Here is a 7,281-nt window from a genome sequence, read left to right as displayed (position 1 = left end):
GAACCAAGAAACTGAAGTTTCGAGGGCTGTAATTTGCTGGGGCACAGAATGGAATCTACGTCTGACCCTCTCCCAAGCCCACAGTCTGAACCTTTGTGTGGGAGACTGTGCTTTCCAACATGAGGCTCGATTTAAGGAATTTGGTTTATAAAATTAATTTTTGGAATGCCCCTTGACACCCCACCCAATGCTTGCTCTTAACGGGACTCTGTCCCAGCTCTGTTTCTGGGCCTAGGTGGCCACTCGCCTGTGTCCAGCCTGTGAGGTCGGGACAGGGACCGCCCAACGACAGTATCTCAGGACCTTGTCCCTGTCCTTCTGGGCTCACAGGGATCCCAAGTCCCCAGGCTTTGTTTCCTTAGAGCCTTTGGGGGCTGGTTCCTTCTGGGATTCTAAAGTTACGGGGCAGCAGGTCAGGTAGTGCACCATGGCAAGGGCACTGTCCTCTGCTACTCATTGGCCTTTCCTGAAATTGTATTTAAATCACCACCCTGCGGTTCCACTGTAACGCTGAGTTTCATAGAAGGGTTCTGTTACCACGCTTGGGGCACTCACGTACACTCACACATCTGCATGAATACATTTACACAACACACACTCAGTCTCACACACACACCAATGTACCCCTCTCCGCCTCTGCCACACACTCATTCACACACACACACCAATGCCCACCTCTGTTCACACACACGCTGATTCACACACACACACCAACACCCGCCTCTGTTCACACAGATACTCATTCACACACACACACCCCAACACCCACCTCTGCCCAAACACACACTGATTCACACACACACACACCAACACCCGCCTCTGTTCACACAGATACTCATTCACACACACACACCCCAACACCCACCTCTGCCCAAACACACACTGATTCACACACACACACCAATGCCCACCTCTGTTCACACAGTCATTCACACACACACTAATGCACACTTCTGTCCACATACATTCACTCACACACACACACAACGTCCACCTCTGCGCAGACATTCATTCACACACACACAACGCCCACCTCTGTTCACACACTCATGCACACAAACCAACGCCCACCTCTGTCCACACACTCATTCACACACACCAATGCCCACTTCTGTGTGCACACTCATTTACGCACAAACACCAACACCTGCCTCTCAACACAGACGTTCATTGACATACACACCAACACCCACCTCTGTCGACACACACATGCATTCACACACACACATCAATGCCTGCCTCTGTCCACACAGTCATTCACACAAACACACCAACACCCACCTCTGTCCATACACACTCATTCACACACACACACAACGCCCACCTCTGTCCACACACACACTCATTCACACACACACCAACGCCCCCTCTCCACACACACACTCATTCACACACACACCAACACCCCCTCTCTCCACACATACTCATTCACACACACATGCCAACACCCACCTTGCTCCACACACTCATTCACACACACACACCAATGCCTACCTCTGTCCACATGCACTCATTCACACACACAACGCCCCCTCTCTCCACACACACACTCATTCACACACACACATGCCAACGCCCCTCTCTCTCCACACACACACTCATTCACACACACATCAACGCCCACCTCTCTCCACACAGACATTCACACACACGCCAATGCCTACCTCTGTCCACACACACACTCATTGACACACACACACCAATGCCTGCCTCTGCACACACATTCACACACATACACACACCAATGCCCACCTCTGTCCACACACTCATTCACACACACACACCAATGCTGGCCACTGTCTACACAGACGCTCATTCACACACACATCAAAGCCACCCTCTGACAACACACACTCATTCACACACACCAATGCCCACTTCTGTCCACACACTCATATACAGACACAAATGCCCACCTCTGTCCTCACAGACCCTCATTCACACACACACACCAACGCCCCCCTCTGTCCACACACACACACCAATGCTTCCCTCTGTCCACACACACACTCATTGACACACGTACACCAACACCCGCTTCTGTCCACACACTCATTCACACACACACACCAATGCTCACCTCTCTCCACACACTCATTCACACACACACCAACACCCACCTCTGTCCACACACACATTCATTCACACACACACCAACGTCCACCTCTGTCCACGCATTCACACACACCAACGCCCTCATGTCCACACACATTCACAAACACACCAACGCCTCCCTCTGTCCGCACAGATACTCGTTCTCACACACACACCAATGCACACCTCTGTCCACACAGATACTTATCCACACACACACATCAATGTCCGCCTCTGTCCACACACATTCACTCACACTCACCAATGTCCTCCTCTGTCCACACGCACACTCATTCACACACACACACCACCTGCCTCTGTCCACACATTCATTCACACACACACACACCCCAACGCCTGCCTCTGTCCACACACTCATTCACGCATACACACACCAATGCTTCCTTCTGTCCACACAGATACTCGTTCACACACACATCAATGCCTGCCTCTGCACACTGATTCACACACACACACTCACATACCCCAGTGCCTCCCTCTGTCCGCACAGTGGTCACCCACTGGTTATGCGTGAGGATGTCCAGGAGAAGGGGACTCACGATGGGCCAGGTTTCGCCATCCTCCCCCATTTGGTGTTCCTCCTCCATTGCCAACATGGGTAAGTATGGGTCTAATTCTTTACAGGGAAGTGGTAGTTTCCCTAAAGCAGCTGAGATAGAAATTATTCTCTCTTTTAAATGCCTGTGACAGTGACTCAATTTATTTGGGAGGAAAAATATATAGTACTTCGGATAAATTGCCTATTTATTTAATATTTTATTTGTTTATATGTTACATCCCCAAGTAGATGGTAAAATTCCTTGAGGTCAAAAATCCAGTCTCATAATTTGGACCCACGTAGCACTGAGCTTGCTAAGAGGGTGTGCACAAGAATCATTTGTGGACAGGACTTCGGTGACTGGAAGTGTTACAAGACAGGAAGACAACCGGCCTTTTCCATTCCCACATTGCATTTTACTCATTTTTACTTTTACCCAAGAGTGACTCAGAAATAAAGTATTCCAAGTCTTGGTCAAAGTTTGAAATTGAATCCTTGTGGAAGTTCTTTGGGTTCCATTGGCTTTGGTGAACGGCCTGCTTACGTTTTAGGTGTTTACCCCTTCTCCAAATTCCACCTGGCTTTGCACACCTTTGCCAGATCAGGGTGGAGGAGTCAAGACCGTATAATTTCTGACCGAAGAAAGAAAGGAGGGATCGTAGAAATACAACGGACACTTCAGAAAAACAGGGGCTCAGAACAGAAAGCCAATACCAGAAATTTGGCTAATCTAACCCAGTCCAAAAGCCTAAATACTGGAAGAAAAAAATCATCTGAGCTTCTTGAGTCTATTATACAACTAAAAGCAGCTGAATGACAAAATGCAGCCATGGGTTGCCTAACAACTTTTCGGTCAGTGACAGACTGCATATACAATGGTGTCCCCATGAGACTCCAACGCAATGTTTCTACGGCACCTTTTCTACCTTGAGATGTGTTTAGGTTCACAAATGCCTACCACCGTGTCACAGTTGCCTGCAGTATTCTGTCCAATAACGCACTGTCCAGCCTCGCGATGATGACGATGCTTCCGTAGGGCCCTGCATGGGATAAAGCAGTCCCATGTGACCAGAACAGTCTTCCTACCACGCGTGATAGTCGTGGGAGACTGGCAATGGATGCTCAGCTTCATCGATACGTCTCTGGTGAGACTGTCAGTGTGGGTTCTCCCTGAGCCTGACCAACTCTGGGTAAAGTTGGGCTTTGGAATCTGCAAAACCCAGGGCCAGTCCCAAGGAGACAGTGTATCCACAGCCAGGCGTGTTCTTCATGTGAAATCGGTATTTTCCTCCAGTAGTTTTAAATTGAACCCAGTCTCTTTCTCTAAGTCAGCCTTGCTGTGCTGGTCATGACGTCGGCGGCTAGACGTGGTTTGCGAGCTGAAGAGGGTGCTGTTCTGCCGGCATCCTCAGCTGAGGAAAAAGTCCACACCTTTTATTTATTTATGTGGAAAGAGGCAAGAGCAAGATCAGGGGAGGGTAAGTGGCAGGGCACGCAGGTGGCAGCTGACCATTCCAAGAATTCCCTCCCACATCCCAATCTTCCACCTGGAGAGCCAACAGCACAGCTGGGGAAGTCAAGGCACGCCCACAGTGGCACCAACAGCTGGGACCTCTTATCACATTTGTGTTTCAGCTTCTGAGTTCAGCAAGCTGTAAAAACACCTTATGACCTTTCCAAAAAGTGATTTTCCCTCCAAGCACACACATGTTATGAAATGTTCTTTCTTGCCCCTTCCCCCATTTTTATAAACTCAGAGCAATGTGGATATCAGATTACTAAAAGTCAGTTCCATTAAGAAGCAAAGAACCGAAAACAAAAACGCGTCTGCCAGCTCACACTCTGCAGTGGCCTTCCATCCAAGGGTCCTCATTGCCAGGATCAAATCTCTGTTTTCTGGAAACCGGGTCCCTTCCTCTCGGAAGGTCATGTGTTCTGGTAACAATGGCACTAACAAAGGTAAATGTTCTCCCCAGCAGAGAGCAAACTCCTAGAGGCAAGGCTGGGAATGTGACTGCCCCTTGTCCAGAGAGGGGCTGGCCCACAATAGGTGTCCAAGGAGAATCAGAATGGGTCTACGGAAGTGATTTTCTGGTCATGCACACAAATTACGATTGAGGGAAATCAAAACAAAAGAGCCAATCAAAATTTGATTTCCCAGATCTGCAAATCCATTTGATTAAGAAAGAAAGAAAATATCTCAGAGGCCAGGCTGACAGGGTTGCAGGTGCAGCACTCAGGTCCTGCACAGAAGCACTTGGTAATGACATACTATATTACTATTAAGCACTTAAAAAGCACTTTCTAATTTTTCCCTCCAGGCTATATTGTTAGAGGTGGTTAGATTTCAAGCTGCCTTTATGAATATGGCTCAGTGCTTTGGCAGAGACCAAATATGCCAGAGAGGAAGTGTCTTGCCAGCTCTGCACTTTGAATATTCTCCTTCACGCAAAACAAACAAACAAAAAAATGTTGCCTATTTATCTCAAGAAGCTTTTGGGGTTGGCAGTAGATGAAAACTGTGTGTGCTTAAGGCATGCATAATCTGGTTTATGCTATCTTCTTTTATTGGTCTTATCACCAGTGATTTAGGGGTTTATTATTCCCCAGGGTCTCCAAGAACACGCTGTCTCTTCCTCGCTTTAATGAAAAAGGCCAGGATCACAAGTCCGCAGCAGAAACTGTGTAATTTTGAATACCAGCCTGGAGGTCAGCGTCTTCCTGAGGCTAAGACCCCGCACCTGCTCAACCCCAGGTTTGAAACTGGAAGCACCAGATCAAAGCCTGGCAAAGGAGACACCCTTTGATTTCAGGCTGCACGGACCTATTTCCTCAATGGAACCCCTGTTTGGAGTGATTTTTAGAAAACATACTGCTAAACCCGCAGTTGCTTCTTCTATACCGTAATGTGTGGTTGGAGGTTAGGGCTCGGCTGCTTTCTTGATGAGGACGTCAATGGACCCAGACAGACCTCAGGCTGCTGAGTCCACACTTCTGCGGTGCTGGCTGTATGTGGTGTACTTTGTCTAGGAAAGAAATAGCTAGCCAAGAACATAGCTAACCCAAACCAATCATACCCCAACGCTCCTAACGTGTCTCCTATCTGCACGTTTCCATGTTAGGAAGGAAAGAATGAAAACTGCCCGGTGTTAGAGTCTGCCCCACCGAGGGTAGCACTCAAATCTAGATTTAGCCTTTTTCCAGAGGTTTAACAGTTTTTGGTCCTTTCAACTGGGTAAAAAGTTAAACTAATTTCTCCACAATGCTTTAGGGTCCTTTTTATTTGATAAATGGTACATAAGTCACATAATTATTCTTTCATCTTATTTCATCTTTTTGCACCAAGCCACGGAACTCTCTCTGCCAGAGTTAACACTTGTAAACCAAAAATAAAATTCTATGCTCCCCAGTCAACAGAATGGACTGCTCTCTTGGCCACTGGCATTCCTTCCAAAGAGACCCGAAACGCCAGTCCAGGCCCGGATGGGAAGTGGTGTAGGACGTGCCTCAAAACGAGGGTGAAATACCCTCCTCCCTTTGGAGTTCCGGCACAACCGAGCTCCATTCACATTAAAACAGAGGCCTTCAGACCGGCCGTACAGATTCTTAGTAGCAATAAGATGCCAATTCTGGCCGGGCACGGTGGCTCAAGCCTGTAATCCCAGCACTTTGGGAGGCCGAGACGGGCGGATCACAAGGTCAGGAGATCGAGACCATCCTGGCTGACACGGTGAAACCCCGTCTCTACTAAAAAAATACAAAAAACTAGCAGGGCGAGGTGGCGGGCGCCTGTAGTCCCAGCTACTCGGGAGGCTGAGGCAGGAGAATGGCGTGAACCCGGGAGGCGGAGCTTGCAGTGAGCTGTGATCTGGCCACTGCACTCCAGCCTGGGTGACAGAGCAAGACTCCATCTCAAAAAAAAAAAAAAAAAAAAATAAGATGCCAATTCCTCCCTGACTGTAGGATAACATCACGTGGTAAGTAGCTGACCCTGAGAGAAACTGAAGTATTTTACCCCAAACTCTATTTCTCTGACGTGTTTTGAAATGGCCCTGCGAAGCTGTCTTAAGTTGTAGGGAAAGTCCACATTCTGTAGAGTCCCCTTCCCTTTCTAGATGTTTTTCCTGATCTAGGAGAGAATTAAATAAGAGTCTGAGAAGCACCTTCCTAGGTCTGATAAGAGCTCTGCAGCCTGTTACCTGGAGGCCTCATCTGCATGATAAAATCTGGGTCTCCAAAACCCTTATCTTGACCAACACATTCCTTCCTATTGACTCTACTTCTTTAAATAATAACTTAACTCTTTCAACCAGTTGCCTTTTTTTCTCTCTTTGTTGGTGAATGAAGTTTTGCTACGTTGCCCAGGCAGGCCTTGAACTCCTGGGCTCCAGCAATCCTCCTCCAGACTCTGCCTCCCTAAGTGCTGGGATTACAAACATGAGCCACCATGCCCAGCCCCGATCAAATTGCCAATCAGAAAATCTTTGAATCCATCTGTGACCCGAAAGGCTCCACTTGGAGCTGTCCCGCCTTTCCAGACCCAGCCCATGCACACCTTACACGTACTGGTTGATGTTTTCTCCAGACCCAGCCGATGCACACCTTACACGTACTGGTTGACGTTTTCT

Source organism: Mandrillus leucophaeus, unplaced genomic scaffold (genome assembly GCF_000951045.1).
Source record: "Mandrillus leucophaeus isolate KB7577 unplaced genomic scaffold, Mleu.le_1.0 Scaffold6, whole genome shotgun sequence".
Taxonomy (NCBI): domain Eukaryota; kingdom Metazoa; phylum Chordata; class Mammalia; order Primates; family Cercopithecidae; genus Mandrillus; species Mandrillus leucophaeus.
Note: the sequence above shows the minus strand (reverse complement) of the source record.